This window comes from Alligator sinensis, unplaced genomic scaffold, assembly GCF_000455745.1.
Source record: "Alligator sinensis unplaced genomic scaffold, ASM45574v1 scaffold788_1, whole genome shotgun sequence".
NCBI classification, from domain to species: domain Eukaryota; kingdom Metazoa; phylum Chordata; order Crocodylia; family Alligatoridae; genus Alligator; species Alligator sinensis.
The window spans coordinates 2,161,272-2,180,565 of record NW_005842140.1 but is presented as its reverse complement, the minus strand read 5'-3'; the positions used below and the strand labels follow the sequence as shown (position 1 = coordinate 2,180,565).

At 39.7% G+C, this 19,294-nt stretch overlaps 1 long non-coding RNA gene across 1 annotated transcript in view; it reads left to right on the top strand.

Annotated features, from left to right (window-relative positions):
• The first annotated feature begins 1,567 nt into the window (after positions 1-1,567).
• The window catches only part of LOC102374151, a 90,581-nt gene continuing 72,854 nt past the window's right edge, over positions 1,568-19,294 (top strand). Inside the window, exon 1 of the long non-coding RNA XR_001358164.2 lies at positions 1,568-1,704. This is a non-coding gene — a long non-coding RNA (uncharacterized LOC102374151). The remainder of the gene's footprint in view (positions 1,705-19,294) is intronic.

Below are 19,294 nucleotides of genomic sequence, written 5' to 3'. Positions count from 1 at the left end.
CCCCCCCGGGGGGGGGGCCGGGGGGGGGGGGGACCCCAGGCAGAGGGGCTGAAGTCGGGTGCTGAGGTGAAAGAGGGAGACTGGTGAGGAAAGGGAGGCAGAGGAAGAGCTCAGGGAGGTGCTGGAAAGAGCCAGGGCCAAAAGACAGGCAAGGAACCTGGGGTGGCGGGGTGAAGAAGGTGCTGGGATGGGCAGGTGGGAGCTCCCCACTGTGGGAGCCGCAGGACTAACCTGTGGGGAGACTGGGCAAAGGCTGAGCTCTGGCCCCTACCAGACAACCCTACCAAAACACAGCAGAAATGCAATAGGGGCCCTGCCTGCCCCCTGGGCCTGGCCAGGGGAGCAAGCAAACAGCCCCTCTGCATCTGGGCCCAGTCATCTTCGCACTGAGACTCACTGTTGACTTGGAGTGGAGTTTCCAGCATCAATGAGGAGCCTTTTTAGGTGAAGGGACTAAAGGAGTTTGGCGCGTTCAACCTGACAGAGCAAAACAAGCTAGTAGGGGGCCCAATGGCTGTTGACAAACATACTGGGGGATAAACCCCAAGGAAAGAAAAGACCTGTTTAAACCTAAAAGACTATATTGGCACAAGAATAACTGCATAAAATGAGACACAGTTAGACCCAGAATTAGGAAAAGGTTCCTAATAATCAGAGGCATGAGACTCTGGAACAGCCTTCTAATGGGAGTAGGGACTGGATGACCTAGGAGGTAGCTGTTGAAAAACAGGTTCCTCGAAGCCATGACACCAGTTCAGTGGACAAAAGAGAAACTGCAGAGCAGGTAGCAGCAGAGAAGTAGGTAAGTCAGACCAAGAGGCCAGTGGTGTGTTTCTGGCTCTGCCACTGGCTGTTTGGGTGCTTTTAAGCAGCTTCATCCATTGGTGCTTCAGTGCCTCCAATTAAATGAGGGTAACATCTCTGTCTCTCTCTCACCTAGGTGACTGTGTGAGTTTGGGGAAACAGAAACTTTAAGGGTGGGAATGAAAGTATGAGCCCCCTGATCAGAAGGGATGGGAGGAACAAGCAGCTGTAATTTGGGTATTCACCTTTTGATTATATAGGTACCAGGCCTGTCCACATGGCAAGACATGAACTAGGTCAGGTCATATGTAACTGATTAATTTGGACACTTATAAAGAGTAGCATATGGTTTCAGTGATTCAGTTTTAGAGATTGTGATCCTTGATGTTAAAGGGAGGCAGAAGGGAGTTCTCTAACATTAGGCTTCAGCTGTAAAAAGCAGTTCTTTATCATACAGATGCCTTACTTTAGGAAATAAGACACAGAGCTTTCCCTCACAACAATCACATCACCACAAGCTCTAGTCCTCATCCTTTTATATGAGGCTTTCAAGTGTGCCCCTTGAGTAGTTGGCCCTCTATGGCTGGAAAAGAAAAACAGGTGCTTTCCTAGCACAGCCAGTTTAGGACTGATTGGATTAAAGGAAGCTTTCTCTTGCAGCTGTGAAGAGTTTCCATCCTCTATTATGTTTTTGGCTTCACCTGCTATCTGAGGAGATGGTGCAAACATGCTAATACATACTCTACTCAGATGAATTGCTTCACCTAGTACTGATGTGCAGGTGAAACATGTCAGCTGTTTAACTGTGTTCTGCAAGAAGTGGAGAAAAGTTTGCATGTCCATAACACCGTGCAAAGAAACAGTAAGAACCCAGAATTGAATTTGGTTAGGAATGGAGAGGTAACCTTCTGTAGTGTTCTAAGAGCTCTCTTCTGTTCATAATGCAAACTTATGGGTAAAGGGAAATTGTGGAGTCAAAAGCTGCTTGAATCTGAGAAACAGTTGCCAATTTTGTTTTTTCTTATACCTGCAGAAAGGAGGGTAGAGCAATGTGTGTGCTTAGAAGAACTTTTACAAGCAAGCTCAATGGGAAGCTGTCACTTGGATGAACTTGTTCCTCCGGGTCTCCTTTTCTTTAGTGCACACCACCTTTTAGGATGTAGGTGTCTAAGTGAAAGTAGGAGTCTTGTTGGTGTTTATTAATGTTTATTTGAAAGCCATGCGTCTGTTGCTGATGAAGTACATACAGACTTGTAATAAGAAGGCAAGGAGTTGTCTTTCTGTTCTTTCCTCCTTAGAAATTTGAGCACCCAACTGTGTCTAGTATGGAAGAGTGAAAGGGTTGCATGAATATATTATTTTCCAAAATGTATTAAAGTTTACACAATTGACAAACAAAATATGGTGGATTTAGGTCAGGTGTTTGCTTATCGAATAGATTCCATTCATCTTTGACATTTAATTTAAGCTTCATTTATCTGAGGGCCTGGATAGTGTCAAGTATGCTTTGCATGTATTATGCCTTGTGTTCCATAAAACTGTACTTGTCTGCAGTTATTCTGATATAATTCACAATTGGTGACTTAGGGACAAGAAAACCATGAGACATTCTGAAACTGCCTTTTCCAAATGAGGTATTGAAAAGATGAATTACTGTAGGCATGAGACCCTTACCAGAGCTTTATTAGTTTTGAAATGCAATCAGCGACACTTTTTTAGTCCTTTACTTAATTATCCTCCTTGCTTATAGTATGTACATAGAAATAAGATCCCAGGAACCCATGTTTCATATAGCTAAACCTAATAAAAAATTGGTTTTGGTGTAATTTTCCCCTCCTCTCAATATCTTTCTTTAGTTGTAGGAATCCTTATCCTGGCTGCATACGTAAGAACACATTTGACACACCTGTGGCTTATTTTTATGTATGGGAAAAATAAAAACCATTGCTGCAAAATCTGCACTTGCAGAAGTGTTAGCCCTATATGACCTTTACAGCTGTTTATGGTGTGCAGGGAGATGTTGGTATTCATGAATGTTTTGACATATTTGACATTTTATACATGGTGTGCTGCTTTGTCTGCCTTCCAGATTCTACCCCCCCCTCTTATTTTCTTAGTAAAATGTAGCTGTTGGCAGAGCACTGTGGTTTGTTGCATTGGTATGGATCTGTGAAGAAACTTAAGCTTTATTTTTGTTTTTCAAAATGTACGTGTAGGTAAATAATGGGATTATTGCAATGTAGGATGATGCAAACAAAGGTAGAGCAGTTCATTTGGACAAAAGAGGTGATTTGTTTTCTGTTTCAAAAGAGAAATCTAGTATACAGAAATGCAAAATTTGTAGGCATGGGGTTTCTGCACACTTGAGACTTGGTATAGATGCTATATAGATGTACTGTTCTCGTTGCAGTAAAGCATCAATTAATTATTGATGTTTAATTTCAATATATATTAAGTGTTTGTCAACACTTGAGTCTCAAATATAGCATGTTTTACAAGCTGGGTAGCATGCCAGACCAATGAGTGTCTCTTTTGGTATTAAAGTTCTGATTTGGGATAAAACTCAAGAAGTGCACTCTGGCTAAGTAGGCTTCAAATGGTAAGATTATGTCTGCAGTGTGTATACGGTGTATATATCCTTGTTTTATAAGAAATCAAACCTAGTTTGTATAGGACAAGAAGGCTGATTTGGTACCCAGCATGTTAAAGGAGAATCAATATAATGCTTTGGTCCTTTTACTCTGATACTTAATTTTTATCATACATTATACAAGAATAAAGTCCTATTTGAAAACAAGTAAAAGCATGCTTTTAATCTTTATATATTTTCCCACTTTGAGAAAATATGTTCTAATAAAATAACATTTCTATGTATACAGCACTTTTACATTTTAAGTTTTCTTCCTGGTGAACCTATGTCAGGACTAGAACGCTGCTCCTACAATTCAGTGTTGCAAATATTTAAACAATTGTATTTGTGTGGATATGGTTCTGCATTTATGCAGTTCTTTAGTGCTTGTGAGAAATTCTGGTCTTTCAGCACTGAGGACTTGAAATGCTTTAATGAAATACAGGACTGGTAAGTATAGTCTTTGCTGATTGTTACATATTCTAACAATTAAATGCACAATAGACACTTAATAGAATAGATCTTCAATATGGTTAGTAGACAATTTTATTTAGTTTTCTAAGTAAGACAATCTGTTATTTCTCAAATCATTTACAAAATTAAATGGTGTAATACAGTAACCAAATTGGAGCCTACATGTCACTGAGATTTAGCCATAGTCCAATAATAAACATGTCAGAAATCCACCCCTTGTGAAAGCTTCTGAAAGCTGGTGAGACACATGATATGTCCTAAAGGAACAAATGGTACTTGGTACAGTAGCTACTGAAGTACAACTTGGGCTATTTTGGAGTTGAGTTACAAAATTCAAAGTCGAGGTGCCTTCATGGCTCTGTCCAATGGTGTTTGTCAAGGAACAGTGTTAAGTTCACTTTGATTTAATATCTACATTAATAGTTAAAGTTTGGATTTGAATTTTAGAAATGGTCAAACTTCTTCAAAAAGCTAAAAAAAAAGCAATAAACTTGGCAGTCTATTCAAAGGGCCATCAAAGCTGGATTCTGTTGAATGGAGAAAGGAGAACAAGCTACAGAATTGCCCCCCCGCGGTAATGTTCGATTGTTCGATGTCCATCTGGTTATGCTCAGAATCAGAGATGTTCTCAAGTCGTAATGTGAGGGTAGAAATGGCCTCAGAGATCTTTGGAACCCAAATCTGAGAAGGCTTGACAGATCAAAACCCATGCCCTAAACTGCACCCAGAATCAAACTGGAAAGCAGTATTTTAACAAATGGAAGTTGGTAAGCAGGTGGCCTTGTTCTTCACCAGCTGAACTTTTTGTGCGGTTTAAGATGTAGGCCAAACAGAAGCTGTAATCCACCCTGGCGATGACAAAACGATCAAAAACTATGACTGTACCACAGTTGTGGCTTCATAGGTTACAATGTAGAGTAATTTGTGGTATAGCACCAGTACCAGTGGTATTGTAGGTATCATTGGGTGTGTTAACATGCTCATAAGTAGCTGGCAAACAATTTTAAATGTACATATATGTACATGTGTATTTCTTCAGATGAATATAAAATACTGTGCAAAGTCTCTTGTATGGTAAATCTATAAGAGAGGCTTGGCAGAATGTTCTGCAGGTACATTCAGTAACTATAAAGCACTACTAATCACTTTTTTTTTAAACACCGATGTTGCTAATTCTGTAGGATTATTTTAAATGTTACTCTCTCTAAGATTGTTCCTAACTCTGTAAGGTTTGACATTTTTTTGTCCCAGATATTTCTCCTGTTTTTATCTCCACTTACTTCTTGTCAGCTGCCATGACAGCTCCTTACCTCCAGGTGGAAGGGCAGGTGAGCAGCTTTCTCTGGCAATGATGTCAGGGTTGCTTTATTTCATGCAGTTGCTAGGAGTAGAGGTCTTATGTGCATTTTGGTCTCTACACTCTCCCTGGAGTCTGAATGCATCACTAGTATGACACACTCAGCCTCAGTGGCCTGGGGTCTGGGATCATAAGTCCACCCCCAGTTTGCAATGAAATGCATTGCCTTTCTGTGCCTGGGTTGACTAAGCTAGTCCACTGGAATTAAAGGACCTGTCTGTAAATACATGTTTGGAATGTAACCTCAAATCCTGCTCTTTCTTAACAGACTACTGAAGTACATATTCTAGAGACCAATTTAAAAATTATATGTATTGGTACATTTCCTTAAAGGTTTTGGATAACATTTTCAAAACAGTAAGTTACTAAGCAACTTTAGATTATTTTAAAAATGTTATCCCTCTTTTTATGTGAAATAGGATCTACTGTAACATGAAAACTAGGAATCTGCTTGGCCAATTTTACATGTTGTTCTTGTAAATACCATTTATTGTATCGGGTTTGGCAGTGGCCAGGCATGGACTGAGCCTGAGCCTGTGCTTACTTGCTTGGCTTCTCATACCCATTTTACCTCCTAAAACCTCAGAGTACACTTCAAAGGATCTTGTAGCAGCCCTGGGTGCCTTAGCACCCTGGTTGAGAATTGCTGATTTAAATACACTGACCTGAAAAGTTACATTGGCAATGACATGCATGTAAATATTTCTAGGATTGGACCCTAATTAAAGTATGTGGCACAATGGATAGATTTGTACAGAGATGGGTAATCCCCCAAATAAGTATATTTAATATAGTATGACAAATAAATTTGGTGGGATTATCAATTGCAGAACCAATAGCAAAACATCCCAGATATGCCTCTTGATGAGTTTAAGCTGTACAATGGATTTTTATTTTTAAAAGATTTTATTAAGAGACTACAAATGAACATGGTGCTAATTTCCAAGGTAAAATTTTATGTAATTAAAAGGTGTACTATTTTAAATGCATTATATTTTTGCAATTTAAGAAGAAAAGTGTACATCATCACACTTATCTGTTCCAAATGACTAAGAGAAATAACTATTTTCCTTCCTTGGAGTCCAAGAACAGCAGAGACTTCCTATGCCTGAAGAAGGGTGGTTGCACCCGAAAGCTTGCTAAGAACTTTTTTCCAACTACTCAGTTGGTCTAATAAAAGATATCACATCTGCTCAAAGAACCTTTCCTGCCTATTTTCTAGAGGGTATTTGTTTCCAAACTTGTATTTTAAATGCATTAACAAAGCAAAACTATATAAATCAAGTGGCATAAATGAAGTTGGCTAGTTATAAGAGAAGATGTTGATGTAGAGGTCAAATTAAATAGGATGAGATGATACTTTTTATCACAAATTACAAGCATCATCAGGTCATCCAATTTGCTGATAGTTTGTGGGTTATAGAAAAGATGGTAGCTTCAGTTTTATTTAAAATGACTAGTTCTTCCTTCTAAATGTTTGGAACCCTGAACAAAACTGTTTGTCATGCAGTTTTCTTGGAGGTTTCGATTTTTGGAAAGCATTCCCTTAGTGAGCAAGGAAAAACTTAATTCCTGCAAACATTTACAGTATGTTTTAAATCAGATCATATTGCAGTATTTTTTTATATAATCCAAAGTTCTTTTACATACTTACATTATTTAATTCACCTGTGTGAAAAATAAATTAAAAATATGAAGAGAAAATAGGAATAAGGTTTTTGTATCAAAAGACAAGAAAATATGCCAGTTTGGCTTAGTAACTTTTTTTAGAATGAATTATAAAATGTAGTGAGTGAAATGGAGTACAGTGGCTATAATATATTTGGACTGCTGATACAGAGTTTTGCAAAATCTTCATGGAATAATTCATTCAAGCTGGCTAGGATATGAACATTTTTACATGAATGACAACCATCTTAAGGACCACAAGGAAAATGGTAAAATAGACTATGATATGTTGAATTGTGGTGTGTGGTGTGCTGCGAGTTGTTGCATAAGTCAATGTTAAGCCCAGCATATTTGATCACCTTGCAGATCATTACTAAGGGAGTTGAACAGTAAGCAAATTCAATTTGTAGATGATATGAAGTTGGGCGGTGTTGTATGTATTAGTGAGGACATGTAAATATAATTCTGAGGGAATGCTGAAAGATTAATATGTGGGCCTGAGTCTTCCAAGTATTTGTCTCAAGTCCCACTAAAATCAACACATTTCCATGAGGGGGTGAAAGTCTGTCTGACTAGATCTGTTTTCAGGATTAGGGCATGGTCAGGAAAGAAATAAACTTTTATATTTTTCCCCCTCTAATGTTGCTATCTGGTGAGAAATATTACAAAACTTCAACACTCTGTGGGAAGAAGATTTCTGAAAAAGAGCAGTGCTAGACAAGAGCAGTAAGTAAGAGTGGACAGCAAATTTTAATATGAGTTTGTAATGTGACATGGGAATGAAAGAAAAAGAGAAATATGATTAGAGGTTGTGTCTACAAAGGCATGATAGCATAGACCAGGGCATTTATAGTTCCTATCAATATGATGAATCTGTACCTGCTGGAATATTGTGTAGTCCATCCTGAGCACCTAATTACTAGAAAGATGTCAAAAAGTTGGATGGAATTTGGAGAAGAGTAACAAAAATCATTACGGGGCTTCAAAGAGTGGTGAGATCTGGGCCCTCAATGAGTAACCTTAAAAATGGGTAGTATCCTAGTTTAAATGTTACTGTATTATGTGTAATAAGCAGTAGCATTAGAATTATTGTATTAATCTTGTATTGCTATTCAAGCGACTTCCTGCCAGTGATGAATTGTTCACTGTATTTTAGAGCTTGCTTTTGTTGAAGTCAATAGGTAAAATATTTTCTGCCTTCACTAATGGCCTGATTCAAATACTGTTAGATCATGTTAAGGGCTACTAAGTGGGAGTAAGAGAAGAATTTAGCTGTTAGTGAGTTTTTAAAGGCAAGTTTGTTTTGAAATTTCACAAAGATTGTAAAATAACAAAAACAAGCAAATGCCTCTTTTTTGAAAGCCACAACCCTAAAACAGACCTTAATTTAAAAAAAAAAAAAAAGGCCCAGACACAAGATTTTAGGATCAGGGCTTTAATTAGAAAAAAAATATGTTTCAGGCTGGGCTTGTCTCTGACTGGAGAATAATTATTGCCAGCTGCTAAACCCCATGAAAACAGGATTTTAAAATGAAGTTCTAATACAGCCTTAACGGTAATATCATACCTTCTTCCTCCTTTCCAATTTCACCCATTGTCATTTAAAAAGACCTGTTTTCAAATCCGGGTTGAGTCACAACTGGAAATCAATGTTAGACATCCAGCTGGGACTAGGGGGAGATCGTCCTAAGTAAAAAAACCTCTGCCACATGGTTTGGCACAGCTAGGCACAATTGGCAGATTTTCCTCAGCAGAGGGCTGGGACTAGAAGAGCAGATGTGTTGTAAGTCTGCTTTGTGGTGCATTGGCACAGCTGTGACAGGACGTTGTACAACAAATGAATGCAGTAACTTGGCTCCAGTTTGCAATTTTGCAAGGACAATGTCAGGTTCATGAACAATAGAAGTAAACCAACATTTTTACAGGAGGTAAGATATTAGCCAGGGTTTTCTTTAAGGCATTTATCTGTGGAAACATTAAACAGGTGAGCCCTTGTGAGCTTCTGTTAACGAAGACTTATTAATGTAAGACTCCATTTTAGAAGATAATGAGAAAAAGGGAGTAGGTACTGATGTAAAGACTATTGCCAGGTAAACTTCTTACTGGAGCTACTTCAGTTTAAAACTATATTCCATATATTGTGCATAATTGTGGAAGTTTGAAGAACCTCTTTGCTTGAAAGTGTATTAATATTATTTACTTGTGATGGCAGTGAGTGTATAACTGATGCTTGGGAAATATCTAAACCCTAAATGTTCCCTTCTTTCCCTGAGCAGAGGAGAACAGACCTGTAAAAGCATGGAGGTGAGTAAAGACCACTTCATGGTGTGTCCCCTTCCTCTTCTGTGACCCTGCTTTGCGGACATATGATATTCAGCTTCCACTGCTCTTTTTTTTGCAATAGGGATACCTGCGCTTGTCCATGCTATGAGAGAGAATAGTTGGGGAAGAAGAATTTTTGGCAATGTTAATCCCACAGGAGAGAAGCGGGACTCTTCTGCTACCTTTGCTATAGGTGGCTGAAACAGTTGCCACTTCCATAGGGAGGGAAGACTCTGTCTCCATGACAGGAGAATGGGAGGGGTAAGAGGTCCACAGATCCAAGCTCAGAATTTTCTAGTCCCTACTGAAGGGATCACTGGTCTTCTCAAGCTTTTGCTCATCTTAATTACATATGTTTAGGTTGCCAGGTTTGCATGGTTTATATTTCTTATAAATAGATAAAAAATGTATAATTTTTGTTTCTTACTCATCCTTTTCTTACTCATCCTTGTCGTGGTTGTGAATCGTATGACATTCTTTAAGTAGTATGTGGTAGGAAGTCCTGGTAGAGGATATCTACATTTTCAGAATCCTCTGCAGATAGCTCAGATAGTAAACCAGAGCAAGATGCTTGATTCTCTCTTTCCAAATAAACCCCATTTGAAAGCTGTCTTTCCACCCCAGAGCAGTCTATTACTGGTTTTAGCTATGGAGCAAGACTGGTAGCATAGACACGGTAGCCATTGATTCATTGTTAAAACAAATAAACCAGCAAACAAAATAGCCTTTTCTATGCAGTTAGAAAAAACCCATTTTACCTAATAAGGGAAAAAGTGTACAAAATATATTTGTTTTTACTGTGACTTGCTGACATTTTTTTTCACTGTTTTAATCAAATACATTCAGTTTTCACCTTATCTGGATGTTACTTTCAATTGTGTGTCCACATTGTAATTTTAGGGTTTTTCCTGTATCATGACAGCAGTTAGTCTCATGTGTCAAAGGCTGTTTCCACAATTATGGTTTGCCTAATGGTCCTTTTATTATAATTCATAGGCTAATGGGAGTCAGAGATGGGAAAGACCTATTATATTATTGAGTCAATGCCCTGCAAATGCGGGATATAATCTCCTAGATGGAGGTGTATCAGATATTATTAAACAGATTCTACATTTGATCTTAGCTTAATTATGGCTAGTAGTGATCAGAGTTCTGTGTGTGGTGTAATAAGGATTGTTTCATTTTAGATTTTGTATCTAGCTAAACAAAATCTATCATTTGGCATTTTTCACAAATTGCCGGTAGATGCATGCACAGTTTAAAGGAAAGAGCATATTCCTCACAGACAGCAATGTGCAAAAAGTCCATCAAATTTGTCTCTAAAGCCTTTACATTCTGCTAGGTTTAAAACAGTGTAAAATATTCAACTTTGCCTACTGGGAAGAGAAACCTGAGGAAGAACAAATCTCATCAACACATGAGTCAAGACTAGAGCTGCATGAAACTCAGCTCTTTTATTTTGCAGGGCTTTCTGCAAACATTGTCCTTTATTTTGAGAAGAGTATCCAAATGAACTTTAAATTTTAGTGAAACTAACTTAAAATGGTTTTTTAACTGGTTCTATATTATAGCTGTTGTGAAATTTAGAATATTTGCATAGTTTTCATGCAAAATTTTAACTTTGGTTTGAGTTCACTGCAAACTGGCCTAGATTTCTTTAAAATTGAACTGAATCTTTTGTGATACATGGCGTTCACTGTAAACGTCTGTCTAACGGTAGGCAGCAGAACAATACAGACGTCTGTTTTCCCTCTTGGTCCTTTCTTTTATTGTTTAAACCTTCCAACCTGTTTAACCTAGATAATGCATAAAAATCCATAAGAATCTTTGGAAACTTTTTTTCTGTTGTTTATTCTCACTTCTCCACCCATCCCTATCCTGTGAGTTCAGTCAAATGCTTGGTACTGTTTATTGCTGGAAAAATCTGTGGTGAGTACCACCAGAACCATAAAGTGATGATGATATGTGTCTTAACAGGCAGCTTCCATGGGTCTAGGTCAAATTTTTCAAAGCATCAGCTACATGGTTCATCTGCAGTACTATGACAGTCTATAGCTGATCTGTTTGTGGATTATGAATATTTTTTGACCTTTTTTGCATTCTGTGACTGGGGCTATAAAATGTCTATGAAGGTAGGCAGAATTTCTGAGAAAAAAGTAATTGTCATCCTTTTTGGAGTCTTTTTATATTCTCTAAGAAATGTCCATTCTCTGTAGCTGTTGTTATTTTTCAAGTCTGGTAATGTAAATTTGTGATCTCTTTGAAAAGAAAGCAGCATACACACAAGCCCTGACAAAACCTTATATATTTTGATCTTATGGATAGGGAGAAGTGCATAAAATACTCGTACATATGAAAATATTTAAAAACAAGTCTAATGTAGATAGGCTTGTTTGTTTTTGTATTTAATCCAGTAACTTAATTTGAACAAATCATTTTTGGAGGTAAAACAAACATGTTAAATAACTATATAATGGGAGAAAATAGCCTTGAAAGGATAATGTTATTGTATAAGCCTAAAACTTAGGTTTAAAAAATAGTATTATATGACTAGAATTAAATGGAAATGGAAGGGTTTTCTCCCTTGTGGAAACCAGAGGTTGGAAGCTGAGGCAGCTTAGAATAAAATATGACTGCAAAGACAATTTAGTTGTCAAAGCAATCTACTCTTTTGGGGGCTGTAGCACAATATCAGATCTTCTATTTTCAGTGGAGGAGCAGCTGAAAGCCAAGGGGGGCATGAATTTTAAGTCTTTCCATAATAAACACATGCATATTATTCTAGGCTGTGGACAAACATAAGATGACCATATTTCCCTACTTTCAAAATGGGATACCTTGCTGTTTGGCATGCTTGGCTATCTTGGATCTCTGGTCTCACCTGAGCTGGGTGGAAAGCAGCGTGGGGGCAGTGGAGGTGCAGAAGAGTGAAAAAGTTCCATGTTTGCTGGGACAGTCCCATTTTAAATGCCAGTCCCAGGTGTCCAACTGAAAATGGATAAAAGCAATGGGACAACCAGGATGTGTTTAAAATAGTTCTGGTGAAAACAGAACATGTGGTCACCCTAGATCAGTGGCTTTCAACCTTTTTGTATTTGTGGATCCTTAAAAAAATTGCAAATGGAGGTGCAGACCACTCATTATATTTTGAATAGAGGTGTGGACCCCTTTGAATTGTAAGCGTGGGTATTCACATACATTTGCTTGATCATAGTCCTCTTTTGTGGACCCCTTTGACAATCTGCACGCTCGCAGGGTGTAACCTCTTTAAAAGGGGAGGAGAAGCTGCTGCTTAGAGCATGCCTTAGCTGTTATGATGCGAATGGTATTTCTGTATTGCCCTCGAAAAATCCAAATTTAACCCTGGATGAAACAGGTTTAAAATTGCAATGGTTTTGCTACACTTGTATTGTTAAGGGAGATTGCAGATATAAAAGTTACATCATAATAGCTTGAATCAACATAAAATGATAGTGATAAAATTGTTAAATCTGTTTATAACTCCAGTTTCATTTCAGAGGAGGATAATAGATATTCTGCTTGCTGCTGGACAACATGTACACTGTCTTATTCATACACTTTACTAATGATTTATAGCAGAGGTGCTCCCTGGCCCTCGGGCCAGATATATCCCCTGGCAGCATATCATTAAATTTCAATGCAGATTAATAAAGCATGTTATACATGCAATGCATTATATCATATGTCTCATATTATATTATTGCATTATATATGAATATAATACTTATTATATATAATAACTAACTATATATTTTTATATAAATATAAAATATAATGTGCAGAGCCTATTCAGAAACATGTTCCATTAATCTCATTCCTTACAGCCTCCAGCATTCAGAGGCAAAACATAATATGTTACGTGTGCCCAGCAGTTAAGAAAGATTATTCTGTACCATGTGACTTAAGTACATAGTGAATAGGGGTGTGCAAAACAGGCCCTATTCAATTCATATTCGGATTTGGCCCAAATTGGGGACAGTGATTCAATTTGTTGATTTGGACCACTGTCCCCAGTCCAATTCAGCTGAATCTGAAGATTCGATGCTGATTCAGAGAATCAGCGATTTGGACATAGACACAGCTTTAAATGTTTTTTCTACATACCTTGAGGTACCAGGCACAACTCATGAATGCTGCAATGGTGGGGTGGATGGAGCGTCCCACATGACTGCTAGGCCCTCCCCCATGTGCTTGGTGGTGAACCCAGAAGTGAACTGGAAGTACTTCTGGCCCACTTCTGGGTCCATTGGGGAGCGCGATGGGGGGCCCCCCTGCACCCCTCCAACTCAGTGACTGGCTGCAGGGGGCCCTGGGTGCCCCCCCCAGACTCAGGAGGCACCATTTGCCGAGCTGGGGGAGCATGGGCCCCCCCCGGCGCTCTCTGGTGTCCCCGGAAGTGGACTGGAAATTTTTGCCTTTAACGAGCAGCATCAGAGAGAAATATTAGACATTGCTTGTGTTATTAAAGGGTCTTTAATCCTTGAGACAGAATAGTCAGCCTAGGAAGATGTGCCTAAGCTGGTGGATTCTTTAGATATAAGGAAGTACTTTTTTGTTGGTTTGCCCTCTTTATAGTATAGACTTTTTCTGATCTTAACTTTCCCTATACATCTGCTTTTGAAAGTCTCTTTTGGTGGCCAGTATAAATCTATGGGTGGCCACTGGGGACAAATTCTTCAGTGGTCCAATGAGGTTGGTACAATCCTATGATGTCCTTTCACACAGGATTTTGAATACTGACAGGCATGAGATTCTCTTTGGAAATTGCATACAATTGCTGGAGGTAAGGAACTAGTGTGGATTAACATATATGGGGAGGAGGGGGAAACAACATTTCACCTTACCTTGGGATGAGTGGTTTTGTTCCAAATGAATTGCACTTAGCTACCCAAAACCGCATAAAATGATATATTCTGAAGGAAGTTGAGCTCCAGTTTTTTCATAACTGCTTCCATCATCTTTTTACTCTCAAAGTGACTTAACTATGTGGTATCTCAGTAAAAAAGGAAAGCTGGTCTTGTGACTAAAGAACAGGTTTCCTCCTGCATATAAAGAGAATAAAAATGCTTCCCTTCCTTCCATGGATATTGCAAGTCTTAGTTTGATAATGTTTGGAAAAGCCTTGAGAGCCACATTTAGAAGACACTATAGAAGTGCAAAGTATAATAGTAAAGATATAGTACAGCCAACCTATATCATATTTCTAAAAAATGGATAATATGTATAATATATTGATTGACTTTTTCTATATTTCTCTTAGGGTGACTATCATTAGAGAAAACTTTAATTGAGTTGTGTTGTGCATTTCTGAAGAATGGTGATAACCCTCCTCTTCCCCCCCGCCCCCGCCAAGGAAAAAAACAAAAACAAACCCAAACACCTTGCTATATCTGTTAAAAGCAATTATGGAAAACAAATCCATTTGATTTCCATTTTGAAAAGCATGTAGTGTTTTGGGTGCCCTCATAGGACAGCTTTGTCCTGCAGGATCTCAATCTCAGCAAGCACAGGGGCTGCATGAAGCTGGTGCAGCTCCCCTGGGATGCTCTTTCTTTGTGCAGGCTGTGCCAGTGGCATGTGGCCCCCTCTGCCCACTCCCCTTTCCCCTACCAGTGACAAATAGCTACCTTGCTGCACTACCAGCATGCAGAGCCCACCCTCACCATACTGGCTGCACTAGCAGCATGCAGACCACTGGGTTGTCCCCTGCCACATGCCAGTGGGAATGGTGGCTGCAGGGTCTGCAAGCCACGTGGTTAACTTCTTGCAGGTCATGGTACCAGTTGGACAGCCCTGCTGTAGAAAAGCAGGATTGTCAGGAAATGCTAGACTGAGCATTTCTTCCTTCATGTTTTGGCTAGCTACCTAATATTGCTAGTTTACAATTTGAAGATTTATACTTTTTGTTCTAGAATATCTTTCAGTCTGATCATTAAAACTAAGAAAGAGTTGCAATATGCTTCTGGTTTCTTGTGTATTTGTGTAGCATACAAATTATATGAAGAGCAATTATATTCGCAAGCTTTTTTCAGAAGCGTAACACGCAACATTTCACAGTCTTTTTTCCTTATTTTTCAGCTGCTGCAGCAGATGCAGACAGTGCTGAAGAGTAGAAAGGGGCAAAAGGGTAGTGACTCTTATGTAAATAGAGTGACAGATCGCCAGTTGTAATAAGCCACCTCCTTTGGTTTGTAAAATGAGAGACAAATGTCTCTTCAGAAGGATATGAGAACTTGGGTGAAGGAAATAGTTCTTATGAGATTTTAAAGACTTTTTTTAGCATGGCATGGAAAGGGTTTCCTACATGGCAAACACATTCCCCCTTTAGCAGGTTTGCTGATGTGGTTTCCAGGATGCCCTTCACCTGCCAAACTGTATTTGATCTCAGTTTTCTTCCTCAGGCTCTACAATAAGCTTTAAAAACAATACATGAAATAGGGCCTGAGGACCCCCAAACACTGAAGCTAGGGTTCATAGAGCATTTATAAGGAAAATCAGATGCATCTCCTGAAGCCATCTGTGTTTACCCACTGTTGCTACATGTATCTGAGAAGTATATTAATATGCCTATTAGTAATGAAAGCCTCTTTTGGTTTGGGGTCAGACAGCTAAAAGAATATTTTTCTCTTCTTTTTCTGATAGCCCTACCTGGATGGTAACTAGCTGAACATTTACAACTCAAAATGATATAATGCAATTAAGATGCTCTATAACATTCAAATTTGCATATCTCATTATATAGAGTGACACCATTAGAAGACATGTGTTTGAAGCTTTCAAAATGATCATGGTATGTGAATGTATTAGGCACATGGATATAGCTTGCCGGGTCATTGGATGCTTGCTGCACTGGCACTAGGCAGAATTCTCACAAGTGCTGCTTAGCCTTGTTGCTGTTTACAGTAAAAAATAATGGTTCCTAAAGGACTAAAGTCAACTGAGTAATTGGCCCTTATTCAGACAAAGCTCTAGCGACTGAGTAAGGACTAAAGGATTTAACTTCAAGTTAATTACAACTGCATTTAGTGTCTGAATACAAATATAGGTTCAAGCTTTGTTAAAAACTACAAATTTTAGTTCAGCCCAGATTGGTAAGATTTGCTCTGAGTGTTTTGGGTTCATCCTCTGTTTTATTCATATATGTACTTGGGTTAGGAATGGAGGGAGTGTGGGGGCATAAGTAATTTTAAGGTACTATTATATTCCACGTATTCTTGGACCATGCAAAGGTCTGTCCAACACCTGGAATGAGTCAGAGCAGCCCTAGGGCTTCTCTATCCCTTATTCTGCTTCCTGTGCTGTTTTGGAAACAAAGATTAGATGTAGTACAGTATACTTTGGACAAGATTTCTCCCTATATTCATCTCTGCACCATATGTAAGGTACTGAGCTGGTGTGCTTAGTACCACGTCTACAGTTAGGAAAATCCCATCCTGGGAGGCATTCCTGGGAGATTTGTTTTTACATCCTTTAAAGCCTCTTTGTTTAACAGTGATGTAAAGAGGACTCAAATATATAAATTCCTGTGTGTTTGAACCAGAAATTCAAACCTGAGAATTGAACATGTGAATTCGGGCCAGATAATGTGCACTTGTACAGGTATATGGCTATGCCCTGAAGTTCTTAAATAGGCAGAATGCCTGTTTAATAAGAGTGTTGCCTGAGCAAGTCATAAAGTATCTCCCATGACTTGGAGTGGGTGATCAACCCTGAAATACTAGTTTCAGTTGGATTCTTGTTTGTGTAGGTATGATGAATCTGATGAGTGACAGTTGCTGGCAGAAAACAGTTTGAAACTATTAATGGGATTCTGCTGTTGTTCCTCCTGTCCTGCAGAGGGTGAGTCTGTGTAGTTCAAGGGTATCGTGTTGAAAGCAGCCAGAGTGTGTATTATTAAGGGTAGAATTGTGATACGCCGTGAATATAGGGCTTCGTACCTCAGCACTGGAGGCTTCAGGAATTGGTCACAATGAGCATTTATAGACAAGCTTTGCGAGGCAGGTTGGGCGGGGGTGGGGTGGGGTGGGGTAGGGGCACTTTAATTAGCTAGCTGAACCAATTAAAAGTGCCTGAACATCATGTGCATCAGTGTCCCTGCTGTGAAAAAATGGTGGTGGGGCATTCATTGAGTCTGCTCCTATGCGCTGGATTTTCAGCACATTGTAGCAGCCTCCTTGCATGTGTATAGGTGCCCAGTAGGTTTGGTCTTCGGTAGAATACTGTGTGGGCGAGTTTGCATGATGTAGAATTCCACATGTCAGTTCTGCTTATGTAGATCCAGTTGCAGGACTAGCAGTCACATTTGTTATAGAGGCACTGAGTTTCTGTAGACTCCAAAAGTGATCTACCTTTTCTCCTACTTCCTGCCTAGTCACAAAATCCATCTAATTCATATCTTGTTCTTTTATGCAAAACGTATTTTTCCATAATATTTTAATTAATGCATTCTGTCCACCACTCATAAATAGGGACCTACTGAAATCATGATTTCACAGATTTTGCAGAAATCATCAAATTTCATAGACATTAGGACTGGAAGGGACCTTGGAAGATCACTGAGTCCACTCCCCACCCAAAGGCAGGAAGTCAGCTGGGGTAATAGGATCCCAGCAGGATAAGCATCCAATTTTTTCTTGAAGGTGCTCAATGTATGTGCATGAACCACCTCCGGTGGCAGGCTATTCCAGATCTTGGGGACTTGGACAGTAAAGAAATTCTTTCTTATGTCCAGCCTGAAACGGTCTTGCAGTAGTTTATAACCGTTTGACCTTGTCATCCCTTGGGGCGCTCTGGAGAACAAACGTTCCCCCAGATACTGGTGGTCACCCCTGATAAACTTATAGGTGGCCACCAGATCACCCCTGAGCCTGCGCTTTTCTAGGCTGAAGAGCCCCATAGCTTTCAGCCTCTTATCATAAGGTCTGTTTTCCTGACCTCTGACCATGCACGTGGCTCTCCTCTGCACTCTCTCAAGCTTCTCCACATCCTTTTTGAATTGTGGAGTCCAAAACTGGATGCAGTACTCCAGCTGCGGCCTCACCAAGGTTGAGTACAATGGGAGAATGACGTCCCGGGATTTGCTTGAGAAGCATCTATGGATGCAAGCCAGCATTTTGCTTGGTAAGGATGCTGCGGATTTTTCTTCCCAAGGTGGAGAACCTTGCATTTATCGGCGTTGAACACCATCAGATTCTCGTCCGCCTGCTTGCTGAGCCTGTCCAGGTCAGCCTGGATTGCCCTCCTGTCTTCAGGTGTGGATACTTTGCCCTAAAGTTTGGTGTCATTGGCGAACTTGGCCAGTCCACTTCTGACTCCAATGTCCACATCATTAATGAAGATGTTGAACAATATGGGTCCAAGGACAGATCCTTGGGGGACCCCATTGGTCACAGGGCACCATGAAGATTGACTTCCATCAAACACTACCCTCTGGATCTGACCATAAAGCCAATTCCCCAGCCAGTGGATTGTGGTGGGCCCAAGGCCACAATTGGCCAGTTTCACTAAGAGGTGATCATGAGATACCAGATCGAAGGCTTTTTTGAAGTCAAGATATATGACATCAATCTCTTCTCCCTTGTCCAGGTGATAGGTCACCTGGTTGTAGAAGGAAATGAGATTGGTCAAGGAAGTCCTACCCACAACAAACCCATGCTGGCTATCCCTCAGGATGTTGGTGTCAGCCAGTCCATTAAGGATGGCCTTTTTAATAAACTTTTCTAAGACCTTCCCTGGGATAGAGGTCAGGCTGATGGGCCTATAGTTTGCCAGATCCACTTTCCTCCCTTTCTAAATGGCATTACTTGCGAAAGAAAAGAAAACTTACTGAAAATAAAATACTGGCTCTGCAGAGGGAGCCAGCAGTCTTCATGGCAGTGCGACCCACCTGCACAGCCTGCCAGGGGAAGGGGAACCCAAGATGGCTGCCACTCCCATCCCTCGCTGCTGATTGGCTAAGACGGCTGTCTGTTGTGCAGCCACTCCACCAATCAGTGGTGAGGGACAGGGCCACATGACAG